The sequence below is a fragment of the Amphiura filiformis genome, chromosome 10 (assembly GCF_039555335.1).
Source record: "Amphiura filiformis chromosome 10, Afil_fr2py, whole genome shotgun sequence".
NCBI lineage: Eukaryota > Metazoa > Echinodermata > Ophiuroidea > Amphilepidida > Amphiuridae > Amphiura > Amphiura filiformis.
This window is the reverse complement of record NC_092637.1, coordinates 30395433-30418636: the sequence shown is the minus strand read 5'-3', so window position 1 is coordinate 30418636 and position 23204 is coordinate 30395433. Positions and strand designations below refer to the sequence as shown.

Below are 23204 nucleotides of genomic sequence, written 5' to 3'. Positions count from 1 at the left end.
TTGCTTAATGGAACAAATCGCGGAATTAAATCAGTAATAAAAGAAGTTGATTCTTATTTAGCGGTCAAATAAGATAAAAGGGAAATATGTGTCCCTGAAAATATAGGTTAGAAAATTATCAAATAAATTTTATATTTATTTATTTCACGAGGCGGCATTATCACAGACAAACACTGTATACGCTAAAAACTCGACCCTCATCACTAGATGCTGGCATAGCTCAGTGGTAGAGCATCAGACTGATATTGTCAATATCGTTGGTTCGAATCCGCCTGCCAGCAATGGTTATTATGATTTCAATGCTACGCTACAATTTTTTCATTTTTTTTCGTTTGTTTATTTATTTATTTAGGTTTAGGTTTAGGATAAATAGCGCCATCTATAGTTTGCATTTAGTTAATAATGAAGCCAATTCTATCTATATCAAACAACCGTGAGATATACGTCATATTACTTATTCCTATTTCATCCACAAAAAAGTTGACTTTTACACTCATCAAGCAATACATTATCAGGAGAGAAAGAATAATCGCCGGATTGAGTCCTCAAGTATGTGTGCATAACGAGACGAGACTAACCCGGTGCGTTTTTTAAGTTTCCAAATGATCATGATGATGTCAACATTCAGAGCACGATTAGAGTATAGAGAGATCCCCCTCATTCATCACACGTTTAAAGCCAGACACACTTTCCAGACACACCAAACTCAAATACTCGCAAATTGAATGCTTTAATCGCCATATGTGATGCGATCAAGCAAAATCAGTCGGAATTCGGAAATATTAATTTTTCAGTTTCTTATGGGATAGTAAATAGCATTTACAAAGCTGGATTTGGAAGAAAACCCCATTGAAATTGAACAACCAGTTTCAAAGATATGAGCAATTAAAGAGTTTCCAAAACAAGAGGAAACAAAAGGAAATATTTCCTTTGTTTGGATGTATCTCAAAATCAATATTTCCGAGTTCCGACTGATTTTGCTTGATCGCATCACACGGACGAGAGGTGGTTTTGTGAGTAGAATAAGTCAATGATAAGTGGGTTATGTTTGATGTAAAACAAGAAAGAGACAAGCACGATCAAACTACATAATACATGTTGTTGTATAGAGCACTTTTTAGCATTTTTATCCGTACCTTTTAGAATTTCTCGATAATGTTGTGACATGTTAGACATTTGGGTGTTTTTTTCGGGTTTATATAATACTCTCTGTGTCACAAACTATACTGCGCCAGGAAAGTATCCTTACACTTAAAGTTTGTTTTTGTAATAGATGAACTATCTAATCCTCCACATTATGACACCACATTGAATCCAATGTGACCTCAAGAAGTAAAGTTACACGCAATTGAATAGACGAAAGTCCAGTTTTAAAAGTGACAAATTGGCCTATACGAGGCGCAAAAAGATTCCAACAAGCGCAACAAAGAGACTATACAGTTTCTGCAATAAAGCTTTATTTAAAACAATTTATTTCATTATTTCAGTTTTTACTTCTCTGTACTTTTCATAACTTTTGTTTCAGTTTTCGTTTGTTCCTTTTGTTTTAAATCAAATGCACACACAAATTAGCCATTTACCACTCTCAAACCAGATGTCTAGTCCGTAGAGTTTTGAATAGGCCAGTGTGTCACTTTTAAAACTGGACCTTCGTCTAATCAAATGCTTGTAACTTTGCTTCTTGAAGTCACATTGGATTCAATGGGGTGTCAAAATGTGCCGGATTAGATAATACAACTATTACAAAAACAAAGTTACATGGTTCAGTTTTGAAATTGTGATTATTTTTCCAAGTAAAGGATACTTTCTTGGAGCAGTATTGTTGTCTACATGTTTTGTTATTAATACATGTACGAGTTTCTCTTTTAAAATTATTCCTAACTCGCACTTGTTAGAAGTCGTATTATCCACCGAGCCTTTCAACCCCAAGGTTGCCACTCAAGATTGTTGACCGACGATTTCGTTCGTTTATTTAAGTATCTGAAGATCAATTTACAAGCAAGCAATCTTAATGGGACCGACCTTATAATCGGCTCCGATAAAATGCTTACAGTTTCAATTTCCGTGAAAATCCATAAGGTAATAACAACAAAATCTTGGAAATGTGCAACAAATGAGTATATTTGTGTATGTCGTCTACACATCCCATTTGATATCAGGCGGCATTCTTTCTGCTCTAGGTCCTTGACTGGATCCAGACTGGCACATCTTCCCTCCTAGCTGTGAAATCTTCAGTCCAGGTTAATAGGGTTACATTGCCTGTACTTCTGTTTTTCCTGTGTTGATTTTCAGTGCAGTAATATTTTGTGCACGAGGTTCACAAGGGTTTTGAGCTGAGAGGCTTTTGAGGTCATTTATACTTTCAGCAATCAGTTAGTCACACGGAATTAATAAATATGAATAGGCCTAAATCAATATGAGTCTAACACTGCTGGAGGCCGCCATATTGCACCATACAGATTGTAGAAGGGCAAGATGACCTTGTACGCGTGAGTGATCACCACAAATTTGAAGAGAAGAACGGTTAGCTTTACTTTTTGTTATGCTGGTTATGCTATTTTCTGCCACTTGCCGCTGAGCGGCATGACGCTCCATCGTACCGCTTGTACTTTTCTGACTCAAAAAGCCACTCTTGCCGCTTAGCACAGCTCCAAAATCGTGTTTTGTTCTCATACGTCAGAGCGGCACCACTCCGAGTTGACTTGAATTCAACTCCCAGCGGTGCTGCCGCGGCGGCAAAGCGGTGGAGTGATCGATATATCGGCTTACCGCTGGTCATCGCTATCGTTTTTGGTGCGACTGCGCAGTGAAGTAAAATCATCTTCAGAGCGACAAAGCAGCAAGTGGCAGAAAGTATGAAACCAGCATTAGTGTTTGAGAAATTTGTGTATTTTAACAGTTAACAGAGTTTTATTTCCGTAGGCGAATACTTCCTAAATTTAGTTTTGCCAACATTATGAACACATCTCATTCAACCGAACTATAATAGTTCCACACGCCAATTTTGAAGCGATTATTATGAATTTTGTTGTTAAAATTACTATAGTTGATCACTCAGGATTGCTCAGTGGTCCGGTTAGGGCACTGCCCCTAGAATTAATCCATTTGTATTGATAAATTCTGCTTAATTGACTTCCTTCCAATGTGAGCGCAGTCAGCTTCAAATCCCAAGCTGTTAGTTAGATGTCACTGGATTTTAAAGCAATAAAGATACATTCCTGGATCACATTATCTCCATTTAATTTCTTGCCAAACAAATGAAGTAAAACGAAGAAAATTGCGATTTCATTCCATCGCCTACAACGCGTGTATTAGCTCGCCGATCTTGTTACATGTAATACTGCACGGAGCATCGCGCTCGACGTGTGTGTATATAAGCTGACATCCATGGGACATGTTAGCAAGCACTTGATCGGTGAACTCTGAATAAAACCGGGTATCTCTGGTTTTAATATAAAAACTCAAACTTAGGCTTAGTTTTTTACGTGGTATTTTAGTACACCACTGGGCATTATAATTATGCAAAATGTCCGAGTAAAGTTAAGGGCGTCGCTAGGAGCAAATGACACATTATGGCTTTAAACTCTATTTTTGAGTCGTATATTCTATGATAGATGTTAAATAGCTTTGGTGAGATCAATCGTCTGTCGGCTCTCCATTTACCATTACGGCACTTATAAATTTCTGGTACAGGGCTCCGGGACATGGCTTCTAGAAAAAGTAGTGTTATAATTTTGTTGGAAAATCCAAAGAAATCAAGTACATTGGCTAATCCGGGTCAGGGGACAAATGTCTTGACTGCAAAAGACAAAGAAAATACGGAACTATTGATGTTTACTTTGAGCGACGAGTGTTATGTTTTGGCGAGACTGCATCTAAATATGAGATATGATAAACCATGCATTCACGTTTTACTTAACGTCCTGAGAGAATGCTACACCCCATTGAAATTCTGGGGTAGGAGCGTGTTTCTGTGCCAATAACATGTTAGCAATTCAATATCAAAGCTCTTTTGATTATTGCCATATTACAAAGAGGCCTATCTCGTACTTAGCCTTAGGAGGGCATCGATATGATCCGATGATGACGTCGTGAACATAATATAATATATTAATAAAGACAGATGCAAAGTCTTTCACATCTTGATTGTTTAACCCAGCTAAAATCTGGATCAAGATCGAGCATTAAATTATAAATCAATATTTAGAACAAAAGGGCCATCAATAACATACGGTTGACGCGTAGTTGAAGCTGTTCTGGAATACGGTATACGTACACGATCTATTAAACATCATTAATTTCTCAAACGGGATTAAAGGACGTTTCCTTGATGCGCAACATGTCCTTAGCACACTGTACTGTGGGTTTCGTTTCGAAGCATTCAACTAGCTGTTTTCATGGTTCTCGAGTTTCGTATCGACCGTCAAGTGTTATGTTTTGTCGCGACTGGTTCAAGATAAACGACCCATGTACACATACTTTAAGGCGAGACGGAGGGGAGAATGACCTAGCGGTGTTTGCACTCACAGTACATTGAAACACAAGAAGAATGGTATGGGTTATTATATGGGAGATATTAAGGTTAGCAACTATTTTAACTGTTGCGCTTGGTAGTTCACAGAATCTTGCGAATGGTAGTGAGCTTTAGTAAAAATTACATTGATCATTTCATAGCGAGTGTGTAGCAGAATTCAAATATCACAGATATACTTTTGTAGGTCCTGTGGTTCTTGAGTCTTGAGTTATGTCGTAAACAACAATAAATCAAGCAAGTTTTCAAAGCATATGATATGTAGAATGAACTTTTGCAAATCATGAAAGTTTTATTTTTCAATAATATATTGATTTAGATAATGCAAATCGATTTTTTTGGTTGCTTCGATCAACAATACCGCGTCTACCCTTAAGGCTTGATAAAGGGTGTTATAAATCATCGCAAATTATGATTTGCGGATTTAAAGGGGACTCCGGCAATCATAACATTATGCCTTATATGTTAGAAAAATAATTATCAAGCACGAATCACATTGTTTTATTTAAAACAAACTCATATTGACCATAAAAACGAATAAAAACAGTCGGCTCTCAACACGCGATATTTTGGAATTTTGTTGTTCCGGTAATCATCGGTGTATCTTAAGCCGCCATGATACCTGGGCAGCGAAAGGAAAATGCCAAAATTACATCACAATAATACATAGGTTACGAGTAATGAAGGTGTAACTGAACTATAAAAACGGGGGTTAAAAGCAGTCCTGGAAAGCGAATATGTTAAGATTTGCCTGAACAATCTACAAGCACCTCAAGAGAAGTAAGGACATGCAGACAACTGAAAGAAAAATAATTCGACCCTACTTAGATCATTAATGATGAGAATAGAAGTAAACCCCCTCAAAGATGGCACAAAATTACCAACAGATGAGGAGGGTACTTATTTTGACCAGTAGCGATGTTTTACATCAGCAGTTCAAAAACTGGACAATTTTCCTAACAGCTCCCCATTTCACCCATGGTTAGAGAGACAACACCATGGCACCGCCGGGCCTCGAACTCGCAACCCTCCGATTGCGAGGTAGAGCCTGTACCGCTCCGTGCCCCCACCGTGCCCCCTCGTTCCAACCAAGGTTTCCAGAAGAAACTGTTAAATGGTGAAATAGAACGCACCATTAGAACTAGCCCCAAGCAAAAGGTAACACGAACAAATGTAGGAGTGACCTGGTTGACCAAAGTGTTAAACACGGCCTGGGAGGATAAGGTAGACAGAGAGCAGTAATTGGTAAATTCCGTAATTCCTTGCGTTAGACCCAAGCTGTCGTCATTTGAAAGTTATTACGAAAGATTGCCAACTGATTGAGTGTCCCAGGTTAAAGAAGAAATAAAACAAACAAACAAATATAGAGAAATCTCTCTTTTTCAGTCATACACACAGAAAAATAGACACAATTTCAATGTACGTATAATGAGCCTCAAAACGATTGTGTACAATTTTACCTAACATAATTATATTTTGAAAAGAAACCCACCACTAGCTATTGGGTAAAACATTACTTTACTACTCATCAGTCAAACTTTTACACAATTGCTATAAAGTAATTTTTGTTACGCGATTTTTAATTTTTTTTATTAATTTTTAAACTTTCCCTCTTTAAGCAGTGTAAAATTTAACTTCAGGAATTAGAGTGTATGAGGTAATCAATATTATAAAACCAGGACCATTACGTATTGTAATACAATAGTTCATACTCTGCTTCAGGCAATTATCAACATGTTATTCTTTATATTCCAAATATATTGTCATCGGAGTGTAGCTTCAAAATCTACTGCTGTGAGTCTAAAACGTTTGTATAATTTTACAAATAATGAGCCATTTTTCAGTTTGTCACGTTTTGTACTTCGTAAGGCGGCACTCACTAAATTGTATGGTCTATTTGAAGCACCTGCCGAACGCAGATTGTCACTTATACTTATAGATACGTTATGGAACAGGCACATCACTAGTCACTTTTCCACTTTAAACAGTGTAAATTTAACTTCAGAAATTAGAGTGTATTAGGTAATCAATATTATAAAACCAGGACCATCCATAAGCTTCTTGCTGACACTATTGCAGCTGTATTGTAATACAAAACATCGCTTATAGTTCAGACTATGCTTCTGACAATTATCAACATGTTATAGATATTTTAAGTAAAAAGTAGGAATGCCATAATCGGTACGTACTATGCAGGAAATTAAGCATTGGAAATTAAGACATTACATTACATGTTGACCTATATATTCTTAATATTCCCAATATATTTTCAAAATCTGCTGCTGTTGAGTCTAAAACGTGTGTATATTTTTACAGTTAATGAGTCATATTTCAGTTTGTCACGTTTTGTACTACGTAAGGCGACACTCACTAAATTATATTGTCTATTTGAAGCACCTGCCGAACATAGATTGGCACTTATACTTATAGATACGTTATGGAACAGGCACATCACTAGTCACTTTTCCTCTTTAAACAGTGTAAATTTAACTTCAGAAATTAGAGTGTATTAGGTAATCAATATTATAAAACCAGGACCATCCATAAGCTTGTTGCTGACACTATTGCAGCTGTATTGTAATACAAAATCTTCAAAACATCGCTTATTGTTCAGACTCTGCTTCAGGCAATTATCAACATGCTATAGATATTTTAAGTAAAAAGTAGGAATACCATAATCTGTACGTACTATGCAGGAAATTAAGTATGGCAAATTAAGACATTACATTACATGTTGATCTATATTTAATGTTATTCTTAATATTCCCAATATATTTTCAAAATCTACTGCTGTGAGTCTAAAACGTGTGTATATTTTTACAGTTAATGAGTCATTTTTCAGCTTGTCACGTTTTGTACTACGTAAGGCGACACTCAATAAATTATATTGTCTATTTGAAGCACCTGCCTAACGAAGATTGTCACTTATACTTATAGATACGTTATGGAACAGGCACATCATTAGTTTTATTTGTGTAAAATATTATTTTCCACATATATTGACCCTATTGAATGAACTCAATCGGAACGGTATTACAATTCAAATGGCAGACATGTTGGTTCTACGTTCTAAGTAACAGATGGACAGGTCTCAAGTTCTATTACTTCTTCTTTACGGAGAAAGAAAACTTGAGAACTATTAACTATTATGTGAACTGTGAACTACAATTTACATACTACAATTTCACGTAATAGTTGATTTTGTTCACACATGGCAAGTTAATAGGTAGGTATCGAAATCCAGGAAAAAGTTGAGCAGGGTCAACATTAAGCCTCAAATTCTACCTATCTTCTTAAATGAAAGTAGGACATTAACAGGTTAGCATCTTAATATTTGAACACGGGCATTATATGAGATCAGCTATTCTATTTGCTTTACGTGATTAAGCCGGCATACTAACCCGTACCGGGGCCAGACCAGTATATCAATACATAATATTTGCTCGCAAATGTTACCTGGAAAATTGCGTTTACGGGCCTTCTGTTTGATTATAAAAGTAAGACATTGACAGCATGTATAAGTTCCCTCCCCCTAAATACTTTTTTGAATAAATCGAAAAATAAATTAAATATAAATAAAACATTGTATAAAGTTATATATCAATGGAAAGCTTATGATGTCAGGAAGCAGAAACGAATATTTTTTATTTGCCAAACGTACCAGGTTAGACATAATCTCAATGCAAATATTGGATACTGGCACCCCCCCCCCCCTAAATTACAAAACGAAATCGTTCAAATTGGGCGCTTTCGTTGATGACGTCAGCTCAGGGACACACAGTTACTTCCGGGTTTGATTGTAAATACAATGTCCATATATCACTGTGGCATACATCGGGCCAAGAATGCATGAACTCAGTCATTATCATCTTACTTTACATGAAAAATATCTTTAATAAAATAAGAATAACACGAAGGAAACATCATGATCAAATCAAGAATGAAGTTCCTGAATAAAGTGCGTGGATTTAAAAATGGGAAACCTAAATGCTGGGGTGATTTGTGATGCATTGCGATTGCGAAGAAATTGCGGAGCCCGTACATGTAAAGCCAAGCCATCCAAGATTCGCCGAAGAACCGGAATGAAAACAGGCTGCAAAAATAACTGCTGTGCTACCAGTTCAGATCGTCACACCAAGTTGAGATGAGCTTATCACAATGAGAAAATGGAGAAATAGAATAAGGTACATGTACGGGATTTTTTAAATTTTTCTTGACATTACAACAGCCGGCGCGGTGCGGCATGCGGGGAACCGGCCGGTGTAAATAGCTGACCATCATGCATGCATGATTCTCGTAGATACGTGCGTAATGATCTCAGTATGTAGCCGGTGTTGACACTTGCTGAATCAGCGACGTACTTGCATGCAATAGATTTTATATTCCCATTCTGATATTTCCAACTTATTGCTACTTCATCAGCAAAATCTATTCCTGTAAATGTTCCAAATATCAAGGAACGATTGATCAAATCAGCTAATACACAGCGGAAGTGCTCCCGGAAGACGAAGCGAAGCGCTAGCGCTGTTTGGGCATACCCGCGGACATCAGCTCCGTGGAATTTCTTCAGTATTTCGCTACTACCATCATCCATACAACAATAACATGGATGTTTTTCTTTTTCAGTAGGCCTACACCGATTGTGCTATCATCAAGATCTGTGACAGAAATGACAATATTATAATTCAGATTTTAAAATCCATCAAATAACGGTCTACCAAGCCTAAATTGTATTTATAAAGTATTTGTTTCTTTCAATTGTGAATTCGTGGAAAGATAATTTCCGCAATGAATGATATCAGACCGGGGAATTATCACGGCGCTAGATATGAAAACCTTTTTATGAGCTGTATTTAATTTAAAAAAATTTTGATTACTGCAAGACAATATTTGTTAGAAATCAGATGTTTTAAAATGAATCAAGAACAGGGAATGTCACAAGCAAGTATTTAATTTGATGTTAATATTTAATATGCCATAACCAGTCACATGTTTCCGAGTGGGATCACGTGACTGCGAACCCTGAGCTTACGTCACGAGCATTCCCAAGGTCATAGACGATTGATTTGAGTGCTTTTTGGGCGCCTTAAAAAAAGACCAAAAATGTATTAATTTTTTAATTTTTCAGCTTTACTGGCCATCAAAAAAATCGGAAAAAAATGTTTTTAGTATCCTGACATCATAAGCTTTCCATTAATATATAACTTTATTTTCAATGAGGTTCACCTGAGTTCATAGGAGTCAACTCTCAAACAATAAACTGAGTAGGTCGGGAATATGCATGTGTTTGTTAAAGAAAACTTAATCTTTGGTATTCTTCATTTTCAAAAAGTAAGCAGGTGTTTAAATCTGTTCTTTTTTAATGATATGTACTACAGTGAGAAAAAGACCAAACATCGCCAGTAGTTCATCACATCTGAAAAGTCACATTTTAATAATGCCGCGTTTGCCCCATTTCCTTCGCGGTCGAGCAATAGGTTTACTGGATGCAAATTTACCAGTAAAAGCATTGCTCGTCGTATGGGAGTTGCCCTTAATGCGATTCGAAAATTGAAAACAAAATTTCAGGTGACAGGAGAAGTGACAAATCAGCCGAGAGCCCCTCGTTGACGTGCCACGTCTGTTCGTTAGGAGATGTCAATAGTAAATCTGGCTGAAACCAGCAACGGATCCGGACTTTCATAAACAGCATGCGCCGACATTGTAATGCATATGTTAGCAGTATAGGAGGACACATTCCCTACTGAACATTTTAGACGTTAGGTTTATTTCCATTACAAACACATGAACAGGTCTGTATTGTTTGAAATTTGACTCCTGTGGACTCAGGTGCAACTTTTAAGTTCACGGATCAGGTGTATAGTAATGTACTTTGGTCTAACTTTCAATTTTCATATCTAACATATTTTGTAATGATTAGACAATAAATGAGTGATTAGAGGCATAATGATACCTACGTCTTCGTGAAAAAAAATCAAAAATGGGCACGATTATTATTAAAAGAACAAAAATGACCTCAGCCGGTATAAATACGCCTATATAATATAATAATAACATAACTATTAATCCTGTTCACAATAATGTTTGGGCTTTTCTTCGAACTTCTAACATATACTTTGATCAGCTCGTAATCGGCGGGACTTATAACATCGCGGATTAATATCTATATAGTTTATTTCGAGAATTGTCTGTTGACATCTTGCAAGAAGTATCACATATTATTCATTTAAGTCCGATACGTTGTCTGGTTTCTTTAACAAGCACAATAGAGACCAGATAGGTCTACTTATATTGTGGGTCTACTTTTCGGTGTAGTGATAAAAGCCTAATAACAATTCCCGCCGATTACGAACTGATCAAACTGTAGCCTAAATGAGTAGACCTAAGGACTTTACACAAAGTAACTCAACCGTTATTACAGTAAAGGTTCGCTTAATGGCGCTATGTCCTCCCTTAACGTAAGTATAATTTTAGGCATAGTCTAAAAGTAGGTATGTCACAGTGGCTGCACAATAATTCTGCTACACTGTGCATGCAAGCATAACAGTGAATTGAAAAGGGCGCGCTTCAAATTTGGCCAATTTTAGAAAACATCCATGTCGATAAATGAATTTCTTTATATGCTTCATTTATCCAAATTGTTTAAATTTTTAATATATGATGTGTGAAGCCTTTCCGAGGCTAACATCGGGTCCTCCAAAATTAAAAATTGTTTTGTTTAAGAGCTACTGCCTGTTTTTATGGATTTTTGAAGATCGCTCATAAATCAGTAAATATAGGCCTATTGAAGTAAAGGAACTACCACCATTTAGCTGAAATACTAATCTTTCTTAGCATGTAAATTAATTCCGTCGACAACAAATGAAACACTTCCCTAAAACCAGTTGAAGCAAAACATTAATCAATGTTTTTTTTTTTTTTTTAATTTTCCAAACCACAATAGCTCTAAGCCATTGTGTGTGTCCAAGGCCATACTATTTTTGTATACGCGGTACAGTAAAATTGCTGTTCACTTTACCGATTGTCCTCCCACGTTAATCCAGATGACAAAATGTTAATTTAAAGTCTCATTGCAACTGAATTTTACTTTTTACTTTTCGGACTTGGCTTTGAGTAATGGTGACACATACCATGTTTACAGTAAAAATGAAAATTATATTCTAGACACCGTCAAAATGTCAAACCTTTTATTTATTTTGTATTGTTTTTAAATAATTAACTGCAGTTCATTTATTCAACCTATAACAGGATCATACTTAAAAAATTATGATGAATGAACAGACGTTCATTAAATATTGAAAAAACCTAAAATTACTCATGCCTAATTTGCATAATAATAGCATAAATACATAATTAGCTGTAATTACCTAATTTGCATAATTAATTACTTTTTGTGTGTATTTTTTGTTATCAATTGAAAGAACGTTGTATACATATGTGTGCAAAAAACCCGCGCCTTTATATCATGTACGGTTTTCTATTGGCATCAATTTTGCATATTAATTAGCTGAACTTAGTCATTTTTGAGATATAAGTTGTCTGCAGATTGGCCGAAATTGCTAAAATAGTATATTTGGTTAATTTATTATGATTATTCAATGATAGATTTTTTAATTTTGTTTTCTGTAACGAAGTCAGGAAAGATAGGCATTTAACATGTGATATTTAAATTAACGCTGCTTTTTCAAGCAAGCGTCCAAATATACCTTCAAAATCTCGAAATGTGCCAATTTTGTCATTACAGCCATTTGTGGCAGGATTTCATTCCATCTACGAGCATCTTTAAATTGACACTACATCACAATGCATTGACCGATTTCAATTCTGTTTTTTGATTTTTGATACTTTAATAAAGCTCAATAATGTAGGAACATTAAATAACATGTTTCTGCTGCGATTATTTTTGAGGTGATATGCCTACTAAAAGTGCCCTCCCGTGAAATTTTTACCAGCAAATAAGGGCACGGAACCTTAATTCTTGTTGGGATTTTAAAGGAGGGAGCTCTCCATTTCCACATGAAATTTACCCTAAGGCAATGGAGCCCAAGTGCGCCATTAGGCCAATCTTTACTGTATTACATCATAGAAGCATGATCACATCTATTATTATTATTAAGCTTCAGAACAATTTAATGGTAATTTATTTAGTACGCGCATTTCGATACATCGTTTGTCCAATGTTATTCATTGCAGTGTTGTTGGACGTTTATTTTTACTAAATACTATTTATTATTATTCTATCCACATTCACATATTTTTACTTAATACTATTTATTATTATTCATCCACATTCAAAGAAGCTGAGTCGTTTAAGTGTGGCAATCTACAATTCTATGCCGACATTGAAAACAATACCATCTGTGGCAGTACAATAACGCCACAAATAATTGCCACATCCCAAAAACCTGACATTGTTTTATTTTGACTAACTGACAAGCGATTCATTCTCTTTGAACTCTCGGTGCCGTTTGAGCCGAACATAGGTAAAGCCAATTCTATCAAACATGATCGGTACGCTTCCCTGGTGTCCGACATTACCGACGTCGGGTTATGATTCCTCATTATTGCAATCGAAGTCGGCTCTAGAGGCTTGATCGACCCCGACACTAAGAATAGGCTGACTCGTTTATCAAAACAACTTAAGCGATCTGGAATGAGCGTTTTGAGCGTTTCGACAGTATTTTTTGTGGGACATGAGAGCACCTCAGACGTATCGAATTACATTCTGAATACGAAGCATGTCTTTCTGATATCAAATAATTTTAATTTTTTGAAATTCACGATATAATACAAATTTTATGACAAATTATTAAAATTTGATATTTTTCAAATTTTTGATATATAACAGTCCTCGAAGTACATTTTATAAATCTAATGATATATTCTCAAGGTGTATGTAGCTGGGAGGAAAAGCCGACGATCAATTGAAAATTTTGACCTTTCATATTGAAGATATGGATTTTTTCCCCAAAAACATAAATCCATATCTTCAATACGAAAGGTCAAAATTTTCAATTGATCGTCGGCTTTCCATCCCACCTACATACACTTTAAGTATAAATCATCAGATTTATAAAGTTTACTTCGAGTACTGTTAAATATCAAAAATATCAATTTTTAATCATTTGCCATAAACATTGCAAATTTCAAAAAATCAAAATTATTTCATATCAGAAGGACATTCTTCGTATTCAGAATGCAATTCGATATGTCTGATGTGATCTGATGTCCCACAATAAATACTGTCCAAACGTTCATACCCCTTCCCTTAACACTCCCCCAAAATTCAAGGTATTGAAAGACCAAATTACCAAGTCTATTCTCATGTCATCGTATTCATTTTTCAACTCGAGACATGAGCCAAACTGGAATGTCCAAGAGGTCATATAACTTTTCTTCCCGTCATGATGTATTTCCTCATTGTTTATATGTATTTGCTGTTTGAAATTGAATATATGAATACAAAACCCACCCAAGTCCATACGTTGGCCAAATTGAGTCAAGCATGGGAAATAGTTGCTATACATAGGCCTGTCATATGTATGAAAGAACAACTCAAATTCATCATCTGTGTCTATTGAACATGTGAGAAATAGCATGTATGAAAGAACCACCCAATTCCGTGATTTGAGTCTTGTAACACATTGATTGAAATCAAGTATATATAAAAGTCCACTTGTAACACATTCATTGCTGGAGAGTGACTTTTGAAAAAAAAATTGGGTTTAATAAAGGAACGTGTGTGGTTTATATTACATGGCAGAATGCTTATCAACATTACACATACATGTGTGCTTTATTTTGTATTATCTTACTAGTGGTAAATCTCATTCCAACGTTGTTGTCTTTGTATATGATTAAAAAAACCACCCAAGACCAAAATTTAAAATGAACCCTACAAAGTCCCTGAAATGCTAATCGTCATACTTTATACAGTTTAATCCACTCATTTGCACGTAAAACTGACCATATGGACCAGGTAAATCTAACTTAAGGAATTAAAATGATACACAGGTTTTTCTCTCAAAATCACTTCCCATGGACTTGGGTGGGTTTTGTATTCATGTATTCAATTGTGTTTACCCTTACCTGAGATCGGTATGGATCTCCGTTGATCTTGGGGTTATATGTTTTTCTTCTTTTGTTTAATAAAGATGATTAAATAAAAAAACTCAGCAGATTAAACTCACAAATTTGATTTTATTAGGTAAAATAAGTTCCACATAACGTTTTGAAAATGTCCACTACATATAGCATAATTAATTGCTTTATGGCACTTTCAAGAGTAAAATAAAAATCAAAGTCACACCCAATAGGCATACAGCATTACTTATTCCTATACCATCCACAAAAATGTTGACATTTACACTCAGGGATGAAAAGAAAACATTTACATTATCAGAAGAGAAAGAATAATCGACGGATTGAGATGTCTAGTATGTGAGCATAACGTGACGTGTTAACCAGGTTCGATTATAATAGTCTGTGCACTTTTTTTTATAATGCTGCGGCATGATGATGTCAACATTCAGAGCACGATTAGACTATAGAGAGCCATTTAAAGCCAGGCACAATTTCCAAATACACCAAACTCAAATACTCGCAGTTGCTGTTCACCGTTTTTTCTTAGCACTTATCAGTGATAAGTGGGTTATGTTTGATGTAAAGCAAGAAAGAGACAAACAAGATCAAACTGCATAATATACAAATATTGACTGCTATGAGGGGCATGGTTAAAGTTATAGGCCCAATGTGATATCAAAACCATGACTAAGCCCCGAGGCGTAGCATAAGCGGAAGATCACCGCGGGTCTATAAATTTACCCATGCCCCGAATAAAAAGCAGGCACTAATTGTTTTATATACCAAATCTTAATATTCTTGTCATCTGTTTGGTTAAAAGCATCGAAAATATTAGCGCGTGCGTAATATCATTTTACGCTGGGGAAAACTCGCACGCAGAACTATGCCCGGGGAATAGTTACTTATGCGGGCATAGTCAAAACTATGCCCGCGCCTTTAACCAATCAGATGGCGGGAATTTTTAGATGAGGTATATAATACGTGTTGTTGTATAAAGCACTTTTTACCCTTTTCATTAGTACCTTTTAAAATTTCTCGGTTATGTTGTGACATGTTAGCCATTTCAGATATTATAAAGTCTGTCTGATAAAGCTGTCTTTACCTCCTTTACCAATCAAATATTTGTTGAGAGAACTGTTATAAATCTGTTTATATGTTTTGTCGTTTCTTCCTGACTCGCAGTTATCCACCGAGCCTTTCAACCCAAAGGTTGCCACTCAAGACTATTGTCCAATCATTTCGTTCGTTTATTCAAGTATCTGAAGTTCAATTTACAAGCAAGCAATTGATTAACCCCATAACCGGCTCAGTCCAAAATGCTTGCTGTTTCAATACGCGTGAAAATCCATAAGGTAAAATTAACAAAATCATGGAAAAGTGCAACTAGTGAGTAGTTAGCTAATATAACAGAAAACATAAACTTTTTACCATATGCACCCATAATGCCTCGGTCACTCATCGCTGGATCGGCCCTATACGTAAAGAAACGGATGGTATTTGAGTAAATCTTCTGCCGGACTGGTGATTTTGCCACCATGTTTTTGTATACGGCAATGTACGCTGACCCAGTCCGTCCATGTGTGACAGAGGCATAAGGGTCAGGACGGCTGGTGACACATTGCACACAATGATAAAGTACTCAAACAGCGCATAATTATTTGTATTTTCGGACAAGGATGGTTCACACGAGGGGGGGTGCACTCCAACTTTGGAGGTGACGCGTATGTAGGGCTGTTAAGACCCCCTTTTTCAGCGTCGCTGTCACCCAAAGACCCCATATTTTTTTACGAACACATGCTCTGTCACCCAAAGACCCCCTATTTTTCCATTTGATCTGTCACCCAAAGACCCTTACAAGTTCAATTTGAACAGCAAATTTCATTTATCATTGATTTTGTTACTTATTCTGAAAAAACAAAGAAATTTGAAGCCATTTAGAACTATAAATTCGATTTTCGAGGTTTCTGTGGCGCTGTTTCGGCTCTCACCCAAAGATTCCATTTAAAAAAAGTCATGTTCTCACCCAATGACCCCATATTTTTTACATTTTGCTCTCACCGAATGCCAAAAATCATGCTCTCACCCAATGACCCCATATTTTTTACATTTTGCTGTTACCCTTAGGGCGAAAGTGCCAGCCCTATACCTATATCCATTTCATATTGAAGTGCCCTGCCCCCCGGGTTCACACTGTCAACACCAGGTAAATAATTATTTTTGTACAAGACTGCAACTTACAAATAGCAATACGCCCTTTAGCGAATCACGTGAAATTGTAATAACACTGTGAAGTGTCAGTTAACAAAATAAGCTGAACTTATAGGCCCTACTCCGTCGCTGAGCTGAACTCAACAAAAGTAGTTGGTCGACCAATCGATTTAACGCATTTTGCCGGATTTAATTAAAAATTCATAAATTAAACAAGTAAATGAGATATTTCAATTTTTCATTTTGATTTTGAAAGCATTAGTCAAGTTACATAAAGTAATGCAAACAAATGGGCTCAAATTTGATTGCAAGGTGGTTTCTAGAAAAGGGGTAAATTTATTTTGTTGCAAAAGCCCTTACACCCACAAAAGGCGCGATATAAAAGAAATTATATAATGAATAGGGAAGCTTAAAAAGTTACGGGAGTCTAATAGTTGACAGACAAGGAACAATATATTGACGCCTGTATTTTATCGTTTTAAAAGACCTCACGTATGCCTAAAGGTGATGTGTTAACCGTGTTGATCATTGTTTTTGTTTTTAGAGCTTACACGGGATATGCATCCACGGCATTCAGTTCCCAGATGATCGATGCTCACATTGCGGGTAAGATTATGGAGAGATCCGGGACTCCGTACCTACCATATAGAGATGTATACCAATATTTACACACTCTCCAGGCATATCAAACTCAAATACTTTAAGACGGTTGCTGCTAACTTTTTAACCACATCATAACACACTTGGCACACCACAATCGCTTTATGGTGAGCCTATAATGAGAAGTGGCTACGCGCGAGTGGGATGAGTGGTGAAAAAGTCAAAGACAGACATATTCAAAGTGCACAACATGTGTTGTCGTAACCACATCGACCATATTCATCAATATCTTCAGGAGTTTGCGCAGTCATTTGGTGGCATGTTTTTAACTAACTTGTTGGTTGTCTGCATCGCTTAGTTACCCATGGCAAGAGAGACCTGAGTGCCCACACACCTCCTGTTTAACCTACTCAGGTACGACGAAGGCATGATTCATGCAGAACAGATAGCCGCTCTTGCCAAAGATCGCTGTGGTCACGATGATGATCTTCTTCTTGCGTGCTATGTAATTCTACCAGGGACGCTACGCACAGTGACATCGCCCCGATATCTTCATAGTAGAAATCGCCATGGTAGGTTGAATCCACAGCCACACATGGCTATTTTATTCGGACCTTATGAGATGCATATTATTAGCGAAGTGACCTGACTAAGGCTATGACAATAGACGGGGTAATTGATTTCTCGCTGTGTGAGCAAGCTTGTATACGACATTGCGGTCAATGGTTAATATACTGTCTCCACTTGAGTGAGTGCCGCTATAGCCTGCTGCGCGCTGTAGTCCATAGGCCTACAGGACCAACGCAATATAAAATTGAGAGTTTTGGTCAAATTTTGAGTTCAAAGCGCACGGCCAATTTTCAAAGCGCACGCTAACGACTATAATATCTGTTCAACACGTATTTTCAAGTGTATGAGACCACATCTGGTTTCTTGAGAAAAATTCATTTACGGAGATATTCATCATTTTCTAACTCAGTATCCGAAGATTTTCGTCTGATATCAAAATCGTGCATAGCAATTCACGTGTATCGATCCCGTGTATTCATTTTAATGTCTCTGCTGCACCAAATAATTATTAGCCAGGCGATGTCGGTGTGCTACGTAGCTGTTTCGGCAATGACCATGAGGTGAGGGTGTGCATCTAACCATATGGTGGGGTGATCAGCACGTAAATATACCGCCAACCCCTGTGCGGCAGGTAGTACTGTCTTACGTCGTACCAGTAGGAATAACATGTACTGGACCAATATGGCGGAATACAAGTTCTTCACCTGACAATAAATGATGGATGATGATGCATCGCTAACCCTAACCCTACAGCACAAAGCGACTGCAAGCACATGTATCCCACTTTTGCGTAATGATCCCAACACACACATAATAGAACGGTAAACGGCGGACCGAGGCACACACTCGTAGCTTGCTATCACCGGTCTGCTGCTCTGTTCCCGACCGTGGTTCAAAACTGGGCTTGAAAAAACAACTTTTCCCTGAATTTAATTTCTTCCTCCCTTCCTTCATTCCCCTTGACCAAAAAACCCGCAAGGTTTATTTTCTCTTTCTTACTACAGATATTTCAGTGATCCCAGCGAAAACGTACTGAACAACTTTAAATTGTAGTTTTGCTAAAAGTGACAGATAAGTTGTTAAATTTTATAAAGGTATATTTGTTTCTTCATGAAACAAATTGATAACGTAATAATATGACAACTGTTTGATGACTTTGGTGAGAACACCATTGTTTGGTCATATGGAATGAAGCAAAAACTTTCGAATGTGGATTGGCATGCTGAACTGTATAATGGAGATGTTTTTTTAATTTTCAATAATGTATATGATGAATGTGTATGATGAAAATGTACGAGTAATAATAAAAAAAGAACCCAACATTCCTTGGATAAGTAGAGGTCTCCTCAAGAGTATTCGTTGGCAAATGTGACGTAATAATGGGATTAACTATCATAACAATAGAGGAATACAATTTTTGAATAGATCACCCTGCACTACAACAAAATGTCAAAGAAATGCTCGCACCTGTCAGATTAGTATCTTTGAAAAGAGCTTTATTGTATTCCATCTATGATTGCAGGCATACACATATTATGAGTACAATCTGTTTGTAGTGCAGAGCGGTCTATTCAAAAAGTGTATTAATCTATTGCTATGATAATTAATCTGATTATTACGTCACTTCGCAAGCGAATAAATGCTAAGAATTAATTGAACCCGTTAATACCAAAGTAAAAAAGAGAGTTTTATAAGGGGAAGTTTGAATCTGTAAAATACAATCTACAAAAAAACAATAAATAGTATTACTGGACGTAGTAACAAAAGAAATATGCAAGCTAAATTAAAAAATGCTTTAAGCGAAATGATGTCAGATCCTCAGAAAATTTCAAATGAATTTAATGAATATTTTGTTAACATCTGACCTAAATTAGCTTCCAAGATCACAACAAATGGTAAGAAGTACTATGATTATTAATAATTTTAAAAAAAATCAATAGCATGTACATGTACAATGTACATTGTACATTGTTAAGGAAGACATTTTTTTTTCTGATGACACCTGTCAATCTTTTACCTTTTTACATTCGAAAGGTGACTGTCCGAAGATATCACCGTCGTTTTTAACACCGTATTACTTATACAAAGATACATTTTTCCTAGAAAATGCTTGACCCACTTAAATTAAAAGCATATCAGTCCGTAGATGGCAAGGTTCGGTTTTGATTAAATTTAATAAAATAAATGGGTAACCCTCGAGAAGGGTTGGATTACCATATATTGCATCTGTAGTTTGAAGCTACGATTTAACCAATTTACCATTGCTCTAAGATATGATTGATAAGCAGCTTGCAATTGGTATTTCAACACGTGGGGATTACAGATTACTGGACTTTGTGGCATTAAAAGTAAACAAGAAATGTCTTTAAAAAAGACATTGCCACAGCTGAAGATCAAGTTTCATAATTTAGCATTGATAAGTGCCTGATATGCTGGTAATTTGTTTTGTGTGTAAATTAATTAACCGGATGGGACATATGGGTATTTATTGGTAAATACCACCAAGGATATACTAAGAAATACAAATACAAATTTACGGGAGATTGAAGAATATACCGAGACGGTAATGCGAGAATTTGGTTGAAAACGGTCATGAATTGGCCTCAAAATCAATGAAAATGTACACTCATAGAAATTGTTCGTTGGCATTACTCAGTAAGTTGATGTAAGTCGTTGCGTCAACTTTCCGAGTAATGCCAACGCGTACAATTTTGAGTAACGCTGACTCGATATCATTATGTTGGTCGCACTCATTTGCACTTACTTTATTGAGTTGTTACAACTCAGAAAATGAAACTAGGTTAGCATAATTTTCTAGAGGTGTGCTCAAACTTTTGTGTACCCCTGTGTTTACAAAATTTTGCACTGATTACAAAAATAAATATTTGAATACTGCTAATTGTGCAGAAAATTATCCAATTACGTGAATTAAGTAACAAAGTACCAAATTGGAATAACTCAAAACAATAAGTACCAGTAACTTAATATATATGAACGAGTTACATCAACTTACATGTTGAGTTACAATAACTCAACTAATTGGTTCTTTGAGCCTTGTTTATTTTTCTAAGTTCCCTGAACTTTAATTCAGAAGTTGGCATTACTTAAAAAGTTGACGCAACGACTTACATCAACTTTTTAATTAAGTAATGCCAACAAAGTTGATTAGTTGACGGAACTTTTGAGCTTTTTCAGCATTTTTAAGTTCGGATAACTAAAATGAATTTTGTTTTGGCAACTTTTACACTATTTTTGAGTTGTCCAAACTTACTCCTTTTGAATTGCGCCAACAAGGCGAACAAGTCATTTAGTGTAGTCGGTTGCATACAACAATCAATATTCAGTTGACCTCAGATAACCTTGAAAATTTTCCCCGCTGAAAGATGATGACACCCACCAAATTTCATTACCGTCCAACAATCCAACAGCAGACCTCAGATGACCTTGAATATGTTTGGCGCTTAATTGTGATCACATCTACCACGTTTCATGGAAATGCTCAATTGGACACATTATGACCTTGATATGTCTTTAAATTGTGGGCGCTTAATTGTGATAACATCAAGCAAAGTTTTACGGCAATCTATGACTTTTTTCGCGCTTACATCTACCATGTTTCATGACAATCCAAAAGACCACCAATAATGGGAAATGCACCCTTAAACAACAAACCAGACATTAACTCCTATCCTAAAATAATGGTGTGTTTGAAATTGACCAAGAAAGCCGCATTCCTATTTAGTCCCTTGCGGCAGCTGATTATTGCGTTGGTTATTCAAATGATCAAAATTTCAAAGCAAACGGAACACGCGTTAGAATCATGACATATTCACATACAGAGGAGCAGATACTTGATACTAACTTTGGTCACATAATTATGTTGGACTTTGCAGTCACATTTTACAGTAATTCGAGAAAGAATGATAAAGAAAAAACAAATAGTTTAATTAATTCTTAATAAATTATTTCTTAACCTTTAACGGTGATTTTGCATGTGTTTTCGATACCACTCATTGTGTCCTTAAGGTGGTACTACAGCCCCTGATCAATTTTGTGATTAATTTTGCATTTTTCTCAAACAATAACTACACACTGGTAACAAAAGTTATGCATATTATAGGGGCAACGAATCCAATTACTTCACTAAAATTTCAGTGATTCAAGACAAGTGGTTCATTATAACATGTTAAGAAATGAGGTACATTCTAGGGGTACCTCTTTTCTTATCATAAATAACGTACCGCTTGTCACTGAAATTCAAGTGTAGTAACTGGATTCCTTGCCCCTATAATTTACATAACTTTTGTAATACCAATGTGTTATTATTTTTTTGAGAAAAATGCAAAAATAGTCAAATTTATCAAGGGGTGCAGTACCACCTTAAATAAGCATGACAAATGACAAGTGACCAAAAGACTTTTGATAAGGGCCAAAAAAAGAAGTTTGTCTCTCAAACGTTTGTGCCGTTTTTAAAACAATAGCTATCCCTTACTTGATCCCTTTCTCCTAGTGCAAAACAATGGCGTGTTTGTAGATGAAAACAAGCTGAAAAACATGATCTTTTTTTGCATTCAAAATTTATATTTCGGAGTTCATAGCTATTAAAAATTAAGATATAATACTCATTGAACATTTCAATTTTCAATAATCGTTTTAGTATTCAGCAATGTCATTTATGGGAAGTTTACTCTGAATATGGTATCAAAATACAAACTTTTGGCACCGGTATGACATGAAATTTATTTTCTTGGTTAGACGCGAGCGGTTGTTATCGAGAGCAGACGTGATCCCTTAAGAGAAAACTGTGCCTATAGGTGACGTGTTAACCCTGTTGATCATTGTTTTACATACATAAACCCGTTTGCATTCAGTTCCCAAATGATGTTCACATTGCGGACAAGATTAAGGAGATATCCGTACTTAGCACATGCACTAGAATCCACAACATGTTCATCTATCAGGGCACAGTTCTTTAACCCCAATACATTTGTACATTCATTGAATGACCTTAGAAAATTTGGGTACCAAAACTCATACTCTGCAACTTGAGGTCAAATGTTGCACTGAGTGTTTAATTGAGATTATTGAACTATGCCATTGGGATGAGGCCATTGTGGTCCATAGTGATGGAGATGTATAAAAATACTTACATATTCTCCAGGCATATACTCCTCCTTGTAGACGGTTGCTGTTAACTTCTTAACTGCATCTT

General features: G+C 36.1%; 1 non-coding gene across 1 annotated transcript; it reads left to right on the top strand.

Annotated features, from left to right (window-relative positions):
* The first annotated feature begins 209 nt into the window (after positions 1 to 209).
* Positions 210 to 281, top strand: Trnai-gau (transfer RNA isoleucine (anticodon GAU)). Its single transcript has one exon. It is a non-coding gene; the product is annotated as a tRNA-Ile (tRNA).
* Positions 282 to 23204: the final 22923 nt, after the last annotated feature.